Source organism: Corvus kubaryi, unplaced genomic scaffold (assembly GCF_017639235.1).
Source record: "Corvus kubaryi isolate FWS band 111438036 unplaced genomic scaffold, C.kubaryi_AGA036_p1.0 37396, whole genome shotgun sequence".
Taxonomy (NCBI): domain Eukaryota; kingdom Metazoa; phylum Chordata; class Aves; order Passeriformes; family Corvidae; genus Corvus; species Corvus kubaryi.
In genome coordinates, this window is record NW_024581135.1 from 28,708,309 (window position 1) to 28,724,525 (window position 16,217).

The following is a 16,217-nucleotide window of genomic DNA, read 5'->3' on the forward strand; positions in this document are numbered from 1 at the left end:
ACAGGTAACTGAAACAAATTAAATGCTCCCCATTACAAACCCATATTTATGGTAAGTATGCTAAATGTTTAATCATCCAGCTGGGGTAGAGTTACATACTTACTTAGATAAAATTCTAGAAATCTGATGCAACTGTTTGTGAAGACTTATTGCATTTCTCCTGGGCAAAGATTACAGATCAGCGTTAATTTTCAAGACCTGATTTAGATGACCAAGGTTACCTTTCATTTTTGCACTAGTGCATTCTCTGTATAATATAATGCTTTGCCATGAACATCTTATGTTATTGCAAGAAATTATATTATGTGTGGAAAGATTTTTAAATTATGTGAAAAACCAATGTGAATGTACCTACATGGAGAATATTTTAGTACTCCGAGAAGTAAAAAACCATTATGATTACAGAGCACTTAGCAGAACTGCTCAAAGATTATCTCTCAAGGAGATTTCTAGGACAGAAAACAACAAGTAGCTTACTAAAAATTCCTATTTAAATATGAAATGTCTTCTAGATGCTGGACTTTTATTACAGGTAAGGCTAAGACAGTCCAAGCTTGTAGACCTGTGAGTTTTCTATCTAAATAATTCTCAAAGTTCTTAGAAAAGAGTCAGAAACCTTTTATTTCTTGGGCAAAGAACAAACAAAAAACCCCCATCCCCATCAAGTTTGGAAACAGAATATTCTGAATACAAATACTCTGTCAAACTCACGGGACTTCAGACACAATCTAATTGCAAAAATTGACTGATTGAACTAAGAAACAGTTAAGGGATACAAATTCATGTGTCTGCTATAAACAAATGTAATTTTATTTTTAGGTGATGCAAAAAGCAGAAGGAATAACTGCTATAGGAGATACAGGAGACTTTATGTACAAACCCTGAGTAAATGAGTGACACACATTTTAATGCAGATAAATGTAAAAGAGTTAGATAGGACCAATGAATAGATATTTGCTGATAAGAAAGAAACAGATGTGAGTGCAGGGGAAGTAAAAATAGACACATCTTCTCTTAAAGATACACCTAAAACGGCCAAAGGAATTTGGGAAAACATCGCTATGTAATGAGGGTGTATTCTAGCAAAGAAATGCCCAAATTGCGTCTTACATAATGAGCATAAGCAGTGGCCTAATTTTATACTTTTTAAGCTCTCCCTTGATACAACCCTTTTTTTGAAATATACCACAAAGCAGACTCGAGATACAAATATATTTCAAAATGCCCAGGAAGAAAAACAGGAGCTGTGCAAGGAATCCTTTACAGCAAAAGCAAAGCTGTTAATTAAAGCCTGAATTCTGAAGACACACAGTACTTAACTTTTGCTTTAATCCCAGTCATTTCAATGCCTTGACTTGTTGAATCTTTCCCTTCATTGCTGTCTCTCAGTTGCCCTTGCAACTCACCTTGTGTTTACCAGCTGGGTTCTGTAAAGGCTGTTTAACAGAACCCCACATACCCTAAAAGTACAGTCCTGGAAGCCATTTCTTAACTGTCTGGAGCGTGGTCAGAGAATCTCCAGTTTCCACACATTCTCACACAAGAAGCAGCAAGAGAATTAATTTGTTTCCATAAAGGTAAGATTTGGAACATTTAGGATTTGACACGTAACGTGTCACTGAAAGAATAAGAACTCCAAACAGAGCTATCCATTAAGGAAGTTAATACAAAGCAAATGTCATAAGCACTTCAGATTTGCTTAGGAAGCAAGGGGAGTGATGGCTAGGATCTGCCATGGAACATCCTTTCTTGGAGAATGGAGGGTTATCATCTGTTTTTGGAATGCATTAAAAAGACCCTAAGGGTCTTTGGTGATCAGTAAAAATCAAATAGCCTCTTGGATTTTGTAGCTTAAGTAGGTAGGCATAGACCAAGCAGAGTGGGAGAGCTAGCAGCAGACAGCATCATGAAGCTTATTCTGTACCATTATTAAACCAATGCCTGTGCCTACTGTAGGGATTTCAACTACTGGCTTGAGGTTCCTTTCCTTAGAATCAAGATCAAAGCTCTGATTATATAGGGGCATTAACAATTTAATGTCTTTTGTTTTTTTTTTGTTTTGTTTTTTTCTTGCAAGAGGGGGCGTGTTACTGTTTGTGATGTTCATCCTGCCAAAATCCAGTTAGGGCTGTTGAACACTCCCTATCAGTTGCAATCTGGTTTTGTTGCCGCCTGCTTTATTGGAAAGAGCATCATGCTGCAGGGCATGCATTTAATAGTTAATATACTTATTATCAAGTGCAGCTTTTGCCGCCCTCTGCATTTCACAACCAGGTCTGGTGTTGAAGGATCACAAAATTGTGAGTGCTCCCTATTTTTTCGTGTGGATGCCCACCAGGTGAAGAAGTCAGGTTGAGTAAGATCCCAAGCTGTTAGGACAGTCTCCCACCAAGGTCACTATTAATGGCTACATAAAGGCACACAGTGCTTTAACTCACTCACACAGTCTGATTAAACTCTGGACTATTTTCTGAGGGCAAAGTCATCTCCACAGAGCCTATACCTGGAGCTGCCTCATTCAGCAGCATTGCGTATGAATTTGGCTAATTAGCATTGGAGGAAGGTAACTGAGGAACTCATTGCATACAGAGGAGTCAAAGCAAAGTGCTGAGGCCCAGCAGGAGCAGCACCACACTGAAATCTGGGGCTTCAGCAGATTCTCAAGGAGAGGAGGATGCCAGATCCACCTCCTCTCATCCCGCAGCTCGCTGGTGTGAGCTGACTGGCAGTCAGTAGCTGGCCCTGTAACAGTTAATTTTTTGACAGAGAAGCTGCCAATGTGCAAGGTTGTCGATGGTTTGGAGAAATGCATTTTCTGAATTGTGTGGATGTTACTTCCAATGTATTTGCCTCCCTCTCCAGACCAGACATGTATTTCCCCACTGTAGTGCAAAGCCCATTTCACTCCTATTCAGAAAGCAGCAACATGGATATCAAAACTCTGTGCTAACAGTGTATTTGAAACCTAGGCTTTTGTGAGCAAGGAAACAACTCACATAAATGTGGAAATGTTTGTTTTCCTGTTCAGCATTCCCCCCAAGCATTTACCTATTATGGCCACTTACCTGCTTTACCAATGAGCAGCTAAAGGGTAGATAACAAACATTTAGTAACCAAGGATGCATCTTTTTGCTTTACTCAGAACTCTGAGGGCATCCAGCATCCAGTTCCCAGTGAGTCTGGAAGTCAACAGGAACCCAAGAGCTGAGCTTACCCTCCCTTTTGGCAAGAAAAGCACCACCTGGTGAACCACTTTGAAAGGCTGCAAAAAGTAAACTGATTGGCAAACACGTAGTGAAGTCCTTTGTTCTCACAAAGAATAAGCTGGAGATCCTTCCCTGCAGTGACACCAATCAGAGAGGGCCTGAGGATGGCATGAGGGGCAGGATGAAAGGAAGGGATGGTGTTCATGGTACAATGTGCAGGTCCACCTGCTTCCTGCACTGCTCCTAGCCGGGTTCTCAGGTACTGAAAAGTGATTTGTTTGAAGGTCATCCATTCTTCTGTGCTTAAATAAAGTTTTTGGTAAAGTGTTAGTCATTCATGGAAGAATTAAACCATCAGAGCCATAGTTTCATGCCAAGAAATCATAATATGGTTACTCCGGGCCCAAGTCCAAAGTGAAAGCAGTTTGTAAAGTCTAGTTAAAATACTTGTACAGTTTAAGAATTTTTTAGGCTCTCTTCCATCTTTAAAATCTACACCCATGTATACAAACAGTTTAAGCATTATCTATCTGTTTTCATGCTCTTTAATCAGCTGAATTAAAAAGCATTCCTTCAAACTGCTTGCGTTCATGAGAAGTTTATGGAGGTCACTACATTTAGTGGCACCGTATATTACCGTATCTTATCCTTTTCTGAAGGAATGTATTCCTGACAATGTTTCAACTTCTGAGTCAGGAAAAAAGGGACCAGGGAAAGATATATTTAGGACAAAGCAATCAATGATCCTAAATCGGAAAAGCCTCCCCTTTAAGATGAGGCAGTGAGGATTTGCTGCCTTATCTATATTGTATGCTGGAACACAGTGCAGAGATCCTGAGGGCAGTACTGGGGCTGAAGGCAGAGTAGCTGGGCAAATGTGACTCTGTAGGACTGGTCGTAGTAGCTGCTCCTCATTGCCTTTGGTTGTGACTGGATGTAGGGGACAGAGAGCATGGTGCAGGCAGTGGATTTTAGTTGTGGCTACTCTGGTTAAAGACTGGGAAGAGATAGGTAATTTCTGGTAAAAAGTGAAAGTATCTTCCAGTGGAAAAGACATTTTCTTCCACTCAATTAGAAACCTTTTATTATCCCCCCCCCAGCTGTTTCCCCAAGTTTATGATTATCATCTTTATTTCATGGTGTATGTCCTTTCTTATATTAAGCCCAAATATCTGTCAGTAGGAAGGTCTTGCCTGTCATGATAAAAGAGCTGCAGCTAAATCAGTGTCATAGTCCCAGAGAGGCAGGTTCAGAGGCAGTAGAAGTGCCCTGTTGGATCACAGAAAATTTTGCTGACAGTTCTGCAGAAATGCAACTTCTTTAGGCTCTCAATCTCCTTCTAGCATGTCCAAAACGGAAAGATAGAATAAGTACTAGCTCTGCTGCGGACTGGGTGGAGCTCTAGGAAGCTTGAAGCAAGTGTGTCTGCAGTTTCCAAAGTTATCCTGTGCTTTTGGAAAGGACCGTTTTGGGAAAAGCTTCAAAGAAAGAGAGTCTGTCAGCTTTTTAAAGCTATTGATCAGTTTAGATGTTTTAGACTTTCACCACTACAGACTAGAAAAATTTTGATGACAGCAGTCTCCTGATTAGCATTTGCTGTTCTCTTTAGTTCCTAAGTTGAAGCCTGCTGAAGTGTCCTTAGTCTTTGCTGCATGGGCCTCCAAAGACCCCTGTACCTTTCAGTGGATCCAAAAGCATACATTTGGGCTTTTAAGCAAGAAACAAAGAATGAAGGAAAGCCAGGAAGTCATCAATCTAGGAAAAAAGTAAAAGTTTTAACTTTGACTCCTCCCAACACCTGATTAAAGGCTAACACAGCAGCTGGGCTGGAAAGACTGCTTCCCTCCTGAGACCCAAGGTAAGCAAACACTGTAAATGCTCTGGGGGAGTGGCAGCAGAAAAAAGGTGGAAAATTTCTGTTAGCATGGACTTTATTGAGATGGGCCCAGACAAAATCTGAGTAACTCTTCAGCTATGAGATGTGCTAATCTTAGCATGGAACTCTGCAGCTCATGACCATTGTTAGGTGAGAATTTTATGTAGACTGTTTAAACATAAAAATTGACGTAATATAGCATATAGATGTGTTTGCCAGACAGCAAACAACAAGTGATGGCCACACACAAACATGCACATGATTTCTTTTGATGCAGGAAGCTTTACCATTCAAAACAGTTGCCCGAAGTGATGGGTTGAAGATAAGCTTTCAGCTTAGAACTGAGCACCATTAACCATGTGGGAAGTACCTGTGAGTTGGACCCAAGTGCAGTATTAAAAATACAGAGGTATTGCATTAACTCTGTACATCAGTGATTTTAAGTGGGAAAACTACCAGCTTATAGTGATGTTGAACTGAAAGGAAGTAAAGTAAGAACACAGAAATAGCTTCACTAACATTCAGTGGTTGTGACATATACCAGCATCATCTGGTTTTAACAACAGATTAGCAGAATCATTTAAAAAAAAAACCCAAACAGACAAAATTGAAACACAACCGAAACCAAAAACCCAACTCAAAACCTTCAAACCACACCCCCAAAATTACAAGAATAAAACTATTCTCATTGGAGAGTCTAGAAGGACCTGTGAGTGGCTATATTGCCAGCTTTACACAATATATATTATGTATAATTATCAAGTGACATATATATGAACTCATTTACGAGAAGCTATTAGGAGAGCTAAGGATAGAATACTTTGAATTATGATGCTAAGAGTCCACGCTAACTGTAGGTCCATATAAAGCTACTGAAAACCTATGGCTAATTGCAGGCCATAAACGAAGCTGAGAGCAAGCCAGCACCACTAAGGAAAAAAAAAAAAAAAGAAACCAACCCCAAAAAACTCCACCACAGAATAACTAAGAATGGGACCCCTCACTGGCAGAATAAGTTATGATGTAAAAGGCACCAATATCACAGCACCAGCATTGCACAGTAACTCCAAACCAGACACTGGATAAGGAGTACAAAGGAAAGCTTGTCCCCACACCATCTAGGAAGACAAGTTAATGATGTTCCTGAGTGTTCAAACACTGAGTAACCATGGTTATCCATTCTCTGCAGTACCAATAACTCACCCCAGCTGCCAAGCTGAGTGCTAAAGAACCCCATCCCAAACCAAAAATCCCAACCCTCTGCAGGCCTAGATAGAAGTATGGTACAACAGGAGATATTCTGATGCTGCTTATGGAACAGCTGCCCCCTGCCAAGGTTCACTGCAGTTTGAGAAGGGCATAATATCCTTGCTTGCAGGGAGATAGGCTGAAGGCTGGAGGTGCCACTCTCTGCATGGATCCTTCTGGCTCTTTTCAAGAGCTGAGGCAGATGAGGGGTGAGGGAGAAGAGGAACATCAAGGTATCAGGAAGATACAATGCTGACAATAAATTATTGAGTTCTATTTTAAACATCAGAGCTTCCTGTCATTGAGTTACAGCCACAGTAAAGTCAAATGTGTCCTTAATTGAAACTACTGGAACATAACATGTTGGGCTGGGCCTTTTCTGAAAGTCCATTTGTTTCAACTAGATTTCAGAAGGCGTTGGGCATCTGGACTCAAAAATCTCAACCTTAAATTTTTGCTATAGAGGTTTAAGGGAGATTTTTTCCATATTATTGAGAGTAAAGTTAAGTAGATTTTGGAGAGAAACTTTCCAGAAATCAACACTAATTATGTTGCTTTGGTAGTAAGAGATCAAAAAAGTCATTACCAGATTAAACATACTTTTCATTTTTTGGAGGCTTTGCTAGATTACATGGCTCAGGTAGTTAATTTAAAAACTAGCCCCTTTGAGTTTCCCACTTTGCTGTACAGATAATGAGCAATTCTAAACTCAGTTGGTCATGATACTTTCGTAAACTATTTGATCTCTTAACTTTTCTTGATAAAACATTATCTGTGAAACAGAGAAATGAACCAAATATTATGGAGCATTTTAATACTTAGAACAACAAAAAAACCCCACAAACCCCTTACAATCCATCACTAGTTAAGTTTGAAAATTCAGTTCCTTTTCTTTTCAGCCCATATCCATAAAGTATTTCTACTCATAAAACAAACCAAAACTATTTCTATATAACAGATACAGAAAGAGACAAGAGCAAAAAGGAAAGCAAAGTCTGGTTATCAGTGCCATTTCCAGTGGAGAGGTGAATTTCAAGAAGGTATGATTAAGTCTGTATTAAGAGTTGAATTATAACTGCAGAGGTTCTAAATAGAGCCAGCACATTTGGCTTAATTAGTGAGAACAGCTGGGAATACGGACAGAAAGGCTGAAGGAATGGTAATGGCTACTGGCACTTGACATGACTAAGTGACAAAACAGGATGTGATTGTTGTTGTTTCCTTGCTTTAAGTCCTTTGGAGTCAAAAAGCTAGAGGGCATTTTAAAGTTTATTTCTTTCCAAGCTCATACCTTATTTATCCTGACATCCTAAACTCACACATCACTTGCTAAAATTCTTTAACATCTAGAGGATGACAAATGCTTTATAAGCTTGATATAAAAATTGCCCTTTTATGGCATGGCAGCAGCAGGGAGATGGACCTGGAATTCAGTTTCAAACAATCACAATGCCAACACAGTCGAGAACCCCAGGTCTAACTGGGGTTGGTTGTACGCTTGTCACGAGATCAGCAGGGAATTCATTTTAAACTGCTGACAGTGGAATCCCAGGCAATTTCTTTTTGTTCATGCAGCATTTGTTAACCTCAGTTAATATCCTTAAGAAGTAACACAATCCAGGTTTATTTATGCATATAATCTGTTCCAGCAATCTGTTAAATCATATGTTTACATTTCAAGTAAAGCCCAATTACTAAACTTTATTCACCTCTTCCAGTGCAACTTTAGCAAGAATTACTGTTGATAGTACCTCATGATATTTTAAAATACACTACAGTTAGGTTTCACACCAGAGTAAGATCAATCTGCTGTTACTGAAGACCCACAATATTTATTGCAACTTGACTGTGAAAATTCCTGTTTATTAAATCTTTTAACCTATAGATCAGCAGCTCATTTCTCTGCATTTGTGTGCTTACCATTAGGTCAGCAATAAAGTGTTCTCAGAAGTGGATTAATGCTTTGGAATGCTCACAGGGATGCAACACTGTCACATAACAATGCACATACACACAGAGGATTAAAGGCAGTAATACAGGCTTGCAGGCAGCTTTGCTCTACAACAGGAGCAGACAGTCCCTGCAGGATCAGCAGAAGGCATTTAACTTGCACACACAGATTTGCAGAGCTTTACATATGAGGTACTCAGTGAAGTAAACAAGATTATTTATCTGCATAAAATAAGCGTGCATGGAAGTCTTCGAAGTCTATGGACTCAAGTTGCTGCCTACCTATTCCCCAGCAAAACGTGTTGGATTTTCACTACCCAGTCACTTGCACACTCCTTTTCTCTAAAGGCCCCAAATTTGTAACATGGAGTGTAAAATGCTGTGTGCCTTGTTCACTGGAGAGAGAAGGAGCAAAATGAACTTCACCTAGTTAGCAGTTTTCAGCTTAAAAGATGTGTTTCAGTTCTCCCTGTACACAACTTTGGACCCTAAAATTCATACTGTATCTCAGGAAGCTTCAGAGCCTGTGCTTGAAGGACACAATATGTCCCGTGTTTCAGTAAAAAAGACACCAGAATTTATTTCCCTAATGCTCTAAGACTTTCTGCTCTTGTTTTTTATGCTGAAGAGTCAATAAAATGATTTGTCAATTCAGTTTCCTTGAAAAGCTATCAGTGTTTCTACATGGAAACAGATTTCTTCCAAGACATAATATGGGCTTTTTTTCAAAGATTCTGTCTAAGCTGCATTACTTCACTACAGGGCCAGATAAAGAGCGTCCATGTAGATATTACTGTGACTCATTTGGCAGACAGCTATTTGTAAAAGATTGCAATTTTACTGTGTGCTGAAACCACAGTTCAGCCAGTCTGTGAACAAAGACTTGCTTTCTCGTATTTCAGATTTTTAACTTGCAGCCTGCTGCCCAACAGACTGTTAATTAAGGGCTGATCGTCTTTAATCTTCATATTGCAAAGGTTTTACAGTCTTGCTTTGTATAGAGCATAGTATTTAGAGAAACAGTGAGCTGATCTCAGCTGGCTTGTCTAGATGCTAATGATGTAAATATACATCTCTGGAGAGGAGCTCGTTTTCCTCAGTTACACTGACATGGAATCAAAAGCCAATTGTATGCATCAGTGTTCAGATCCAGCCACTATCTAGTGCTGAATGTTTTGGTTTGGACCAAGCAGAACTAATGTGAGATAAGATAATCTGCATGTGCCTTGTATTAAAAAAAAAAACAAAAAAAACCCCATCAAGGCCACAAAAAACCCCAAACCCCCCAAACAATGACAAGAAAAAGCCTGACACATATGATATCCCACCATTTTATAATTTCTCAGCTGCAAGATTAAAAGAAGATCAGATCATGAGAGAACTGATACTAAGGAAACTTGACTGTGACCACAGAGGAATTCTACTGGGAATGGAAGAGAGGGCAAGCAAAACTGGAAGAAAAGGAATCTGACTGACGAGGGTGGAAAATGAAGGAAAACAATTCAAGATTTGCCAACCCACAACTTTTGACTGCTCTGTTTTCTGTAGTTGTTTCAGGCTCTGATTAAGACTTTTGCCCCTTCAGTGAGGCACTGGTAAGATTTCTTTCACTGCTGTGTTTACTCATGTAGAATCTCTGATGTGAACCTAGAGTGCTGCTTTTACCTTCATCAGGACACTTACCTGTGCGCTCTCTCCTTTTTCTGTGTGTTTTGCTCTCTGTCCTTCCCTTGACCATCAGTGCTGCCCCTGAAGAGCTTGATTCCCTTCCTGCTGCAGAAGGGTTTTCTCTCTAAACCATGACCATGTTACTACATCTTTTGTGAGCTTCATGTCAGTAGATCACCGCTAGCTAAAGTAATAGCAAGATTCAAGCCACCTGTAGCTCAAGGAGATCAAATACTTCTCCAAGTCCATTTCCATTACATCACTGGAACAGAAAGAGCCCTGGAATCTTGCTTGTGTGTGCGACTTCCATTCTCTCTTTTGTACTGGCCTAATTTTGTCTTCATTCTCCACTATCCTTTATTTATTTCCCTAAAACTTGTGAATTGGAAGATTATTGATTCCAGCCTTCTAATTTCCTTCCACCAACATTAAACTGAACATCTGTGGCTCTGTTGTAATGTTAATAAATATTTGAATACAGGAAATGGGATACTGTACTGCTAGAGATAATATGTATCTTCACTCAGGTCTTACAATAAACATCTCTTCCACATCTCCTTTTGTCCCCACTGCATCTGCTACGATAGATAACCACTCAAAGTTTTGCCCTCCTGCAGAGAAACTGGAAAGAGAAGGGGAAACTAACTGCTCCATCTATCAAGGTTCCCTCTGGCCCAAAGCTGTGTTCACTTCCACAGGGGATCTTCAGTGTAAGCACATTTTGTGCCGCAGAACATGTGCTAGTTTACATCCTGTTTTCATTCCTGCAGAAAGTTCACTTCCTAAGCAGTAATGGGGAGAGTTTCTGTAATCTCTTGATTGGACAGACTATATAAGAAGCCATGTTCTCTGAGCAACACGAAAACCTGGAGGCCTGAAATAGGCAGAAGATGCATTGGCCCTCTTGAGACTCGGTGTTACTGTGCACAGTGGGTTGTGTAGACCAGCATGATTACCTCTGGAGACTTTATTAGGAAAAAAATTATTGATTAACCTACAGAGAAAAACACACCCCGTACAGTACTTCCAGCTAATTCCTGCCATTTGCCTCTGTGCTGTCACTCCTAAAACACAAAGAAATTATACCTTACTAATGTCTAATTATTCACCATCTCCACTACCTTTTCACCATTTGGTGCAGCCATTTTCAGCAGCACCAATCAATAGCAATACCACATTTCAGAGTATCTGGTACTCCCATCTTTTTTTCACCTTTATATTCAGCTCACTCATTTGATAAATTCTGTGGCCTGGTAGATTAATAGGTTCCTTTTCTAATGCAAGAGTTTTTGCTACTTTTATCTTGTCATGTCTAAAAGATGTCCACCCAAGAATATGTTGAAAACTTGCTTTTTTCCTAGGTCTTCATTAATTAAAAAAAGAAAAAAGGCTGAGAGGATGATTACTTATTTTTAGCCAGTAGCAACTCTATAAGGTTATGCAATTGTCAATGAAAATCGTTTGACCTACATACATTTTATTAATGATGATGAACCAAAATGAAGGAAAGAAAACCTTATTATGAATATTTTACAAGATTAGTATGTTTCTCTGTAACTTCATATCAAATATTATTATTTTCCAGTATGTACTAAACACTCTTCAAAAACATTCTGACTTTCAGATGTTAAGATGTAAACCCTCCAAGAATAAAATCTCATTTGTCTTTCTCACTTCACCAGTCTCATAACAGGTAAGTGAACACAACAGATAAAGCATAATCTGAAATGGTTAATGTCAAAGCTTGTAACATGAATATGTATTAATGTGCTTGCTCATCACTCCTCTCCCGCAAGGCTCATAGTTGTTTATCATTTGGGCTTAAATATTCCATGCCCAGTGCATGGCTGAGTTTGGATGGTTTTTTTTTAAGAGTGTGTGTGTGTGTGTGTGTGTGTGTGTGTAAAGCTCTGCCAGTTCTAGCTATTTACCAAGAATTATGGTAACAATTTTCTATGCCTCACATAGCAGACTGTATGTACAAAACAAAATGAGAGAATGAGAGGAACACATGTCAAGGAGGAATCCTATGCTGTTTCAAGATAAAAAAAAAATCCATCCAAGTTTGGCCAAGTTAAAAGCTTTTGATAGAATCTCATAAATGCCATTTGGACCCTCCTGCCTGGGCATCTTAGTATCTGACAGTGGTATGGGTTTACACTCGCTGATTGTGCCCAGCTTCCGTAGAGTTCCTAGCACTTATTAGCTCTATTGACAGCTCCTCAAACTAGAAAGTAGCAAAGATGGACATTCCCAGTGGAGCTAATTTTGGATCAGGGCAGGCACTGAGTGCAGGAGCAGCAGCAGTCAATTTTTCCTAAATTCTTGAATATTATTTTCTATGATAATTGGGCTTGATGATCTTAAAGGTTCTTTCTAACTTCAACAATTCTATAAAAATTTATGACATTCAGGAAGAGGGTTAAAAAGCTTTTTGGTTTTAAAACAGAAGGTCAGAAAGTATTTTGAAGAGGAATCAAATGAAATGAAAGTCAAGGTACTTAATTTTTAGATTTGTGAACAAGCTCGCCCTTGTACTAGCTAAGTTCCATGAATAATTGTGTAGAAAATGAGTCTGCAAGCTCCCCTGCTCTTTTTTTTTTTTTTTTTTTTTTTTTTGGAAAATTTTATTTCTATGATGCTAATGACTTAAAAATATATGAATGACCTCTACACTCATTAAGATGAACAAAATGCTATCTACCTTCCAACCCCAGCATCCTTCTCACTCTGCAGGCTAACAAAGAGAGAACAGCACAATGGGTTGTACAGATTCTTATCTTCTAAATCTTACCCTGATGTCAATAATATGCAAATGAGTGCCTACTTTTAAAGTTGAACATAGTAACTCAATCTATCCTATCCCAAGTCAGTGTTTGAACTGTGGGCTTCATGGCATCTTGTAGCTTGTTGTCCTTGCCTAGCATGTCTGTTACAGTCCCTTTTCTGATCTTTGGCTTTCCACAGTTCACCAAAGTTATTGCACGGCTATCAATTCCATACTGTTTCAAAAGAGCAGCTATAGAAATAAAGCTGGCTCTTCATTTACTGTTCTCCTGCCCCCCATCAAATCCCATTAAACAAGATGAAACTGTAGAGTCTGCTTCATCACAGGATCCCAGTTTTAAATCAAGAATTAAGGAGAGCAGTGGTGGGATTCCTTTGGTATACGCCCATTATTGGCACAGCTAGTGGTGGATTTGGTGGGGCATGTTTCTTACTCTAACCCTGACTTCCTCATGACCCCCGTGTGCACACAGCAGTAATCCTGCCTTTTGGGCAGCAGGCAAAAGCCCAGACTGCATCTCACCTAGGTAGGAAGAAAGGCAAAGCTGCCTGAACAGCACTGCTTTGTTTGCCACATTGTTGGGTTTTTTTCCTGGCTGTATTGAACCTTGTTTTGTTTTAGCCATTGTTCAGGTCTTGGCTGTACAGGACTTGTTCTAGATCTCTATTTTTTCCTGTAATTTATTGGCCTTATCAGAAAAGATGGTTCCCTGTGGAACAGCTATATTTAGTTGATTTTGGATTCAGTTTTAGTCTTATAGTGACAACTGTGCCCTCAAAAGCAGCTTGTAAACAGTTCCATGGAAAGGCATAGAGCACTCCAAGGGCTCACCAGAAGAGGAAATGGGGCCACAAGTGCAGGACAGATAAGATCCCTAAGGGGATAAAGATAAGATTTAACCATAGAGACCAACCATTTAAAACAAAAGAGATTATGATAATAGGTAACATGAAGGTAGGCAAGGGGTTTTGGGGAACCACGCAGCTGAGCTTTGGGTGATGTGTTTTAAAGAAAGCTGTGATGCAGACAGAGTATAAGAAAGCCAGGTCCATTGCTTCATGCAGAAGAAGAAAAGTGAGATTTCCACTTTGTTAAATAGTAGTGGAACAGTTAGGAGGGGAGAACAGCTCTTTAGTGAGCTGTTACAAAAAGCTGGTTTAAGAATTGTTAGCAGCACAGAACAGAAGGACAGAAGCCATATTCTTGCCTTCAGAGCCACACCCTTAGCTACTCCTACTCTACTTTCCCATGTTTCTTGTGGCACACTGTGCTTGTTTGGAGAAGCCCCTGCAGCTTCTCTCAAACCTCAGCAGGATCAGCCTGGGCAACACCGAACATATCCATGGGCAACTTCTGTGGCACTCACTACAGGAACTCTCTTCCCTGCTCATCCAATGGCTCTCATAAAACTTTGGTGAATTTTGCTATATTTAAAAGCTCTCCTGCCAAATTTGTTTAAAAGTGTCCAACATGTCCAATGGTGTGAAAAATGAGGCAATATAATTCTAAAAACATTGGTTATTTTACATCCTTGTCTTTGCATTATAATGAAGTTTGCAAAGGCTGTAACAAATTATGTACCTCCTGCACACCTGTTATAAACACCAAAAGTATTTGGCTGGTGGTCCTTTCCACCCAGTCTCTTTGATTTCCACTACAAAGATTTGAAAGCATGCCTCATGACAGGAAATCCAAAAATATTTGCTACCTTCTCTGCAAAAGCTATTTTACCTGGATTCATTTTACACTTCTGATAACACTCTGCTAAGGTTTCTCTGAACTATCACAATTAAGAAACTTTCCAGTAATAACAGGGTATTGTTCAAGCATTTTCTGTCTTAATTCCCACAAATTTCTCAGAAAAAAACCCCAACCCCCCAAAAGAGTAACGCTTCAATCCCTTATGAGATTGGAATGTGTAGCTAGACAGATGGAAAGAGGGTATATTAGAGCTGTACTTGCATTGAAGGCACAGGTAACCTGCATCATCAAAGTCTTTGTTTGCTTCAAGTAATTTGGTGATCTAAGTGCCCCTTGTTTTATATATTGTCACTTACAGAGTTCATTCTGGTTCTCAGCAAGGAATGGCATCAAGCAGAGAGGAAAACTTTTCCAGAACTGTTGTGTGGCCACCCAGACTTGGCCTTTTGCACTGGTCATTGGCCAATCTATCTCCCTTTTGACAAGGCTCTTGGTCATCTTGGCCTATTAGAAAAAGCCATTTGAGGCTGATGTGGTTTGATTCAGGAAGATTTGCAGCGCTCACACGTCATCTGTCAGCATGGTCTTGGGCAAAGTTTGGGGATTTCACCAAGAATGGGAGGAAGCCTAAGGTATGGTAAGGTATGGTACCTGGTCCAGGTATGCAGTCACTGTCCTATGTAATCCAAAACTTTGGACACAGTTCTGTAGCTGGTTTATTCTGGCTTACAAAATTAAAAATATACAACATATTTAGATGGTGCAGAGCTGAAAACAAAACAAACAAAATTAAATCTTGTTTTCTTTCTCTATTGTTTTCCAGTGAGTTGTTTTCCATTTTGCAGCAGAAAAACCCCAGGCATTGGAGTGCTTTAGCTCCGCATGCTGCTGTGGCTCATCAAATGTTCCCAGCACTGTAGGTGCTCTGTGGCTTTCTGTACCCACTAAAGGGACAGTCACTTTCAGTGTGGATGGCCATAGGCTGTACAACCCCTGTTCACTCAAGATTTGCTGGAGGCAATTTAATTCATCTGTACAATACCTGGCACCAGTTTCAAAGACAATGTTTCACCTGAGGTGTGTCTATCAAACATTCTCAAATGGAGCAAAATAGCTTCATGGAAAAAACCAGGTGCTTCTTAGGGAGACGTTATAAAAACATGCATGTAAGGACTGTAGACAACTTGTACAAGATCTTTTGTTTTATTGATCAAATGGTTTACCTGTGCTTGAGAATACCCAGAACATGGATAAAAGTCCTGCAAATGCTAAATTTAGTCTCTTCTTACAGAAGCATTTTGTCATACAGTTATTGTTTATAAATATTCTGTTCTTCTTTCTTTCAAATTCCTCATTTCCAATGAAAGTTTTTCTCAAACAAATGTAAGCAACTTCTGAGAGGTTGTTTGTTTTGCCATACATAAGACCTTGAGATTAATTGCTTAGTGCTTGGTATGGGCAAAAGTAAACCACAGAAACCTGGCAACAATATTTGAGTCGCTAATACACTCCTTCAAGCTATGTATAAATGCCAAGTAGCCCCCAAATTAGCACAGATTAAAAAGAAATCATAAATCACAGCTAGCATTTAGTGAAGCACACTGACATTTCTGTTGCATAATGGATCAAAACTAGAGCAGCGTCAGCTGAACTGCACTGAAGCTCAGTGTGAATAAGCAATGTTCATCAGTGGAAACATCCAAGGAACACAGACCACAGCAGTTCCAAAGCATTTGAGGGATTAAAGTTACCAGCACGGTGTGGCTCTGATCCCCTAAAA

At 39.6% G+C, this 16,217-nt stretch overlaps 1 protein-coding gene and 1 long non-coding RNA gene across 8 annotated transcripts in view; one reads left to right on the top strand and one right to left on the bottom strand.

Annotated features, from left to right (window-relative positions):
• SLC39A10 (solute carrier family 39 member 10) overlaps positions 1-16,217 on the bottom strand; it is a 75,412-nt gene that overhangs the window by 54,895 nt on the left and 4,300 nt on the right. The window lies entirely within an intron of this gene.
• Positions 1-16,217, top strand: part of LOC121670643 — a 51,469-nt gene that overhangs the window by 19,359 nt on the left and 15,893 nt on the right. For 4 of the 7 annotated variants that reach the window (XR_006018175.1, XR_006018179.1, XR_006018180.1 and 1 more), the window contains exons 2-6: positions 4,816-5,064; positions 7,289-7,370; positions 9,627-9,875; positions 11,573-11,641; positions 14,796-15,069. This is a non-coding gene — a long non-coding RNA (uncharacterized LOC121670643). The remainder of the gene's footprint in view (positions 1-4,815; positions 5,065-7,288; positions 7,371-9,626; positions 9,876-11,572; positions 11,642-14,795; positions 15,070-16,217) is intronic. The other 3 variants (XR_006018176.1, XR_006018178.1, XR_006018177.1) reach the window with 3 other exon arrangements.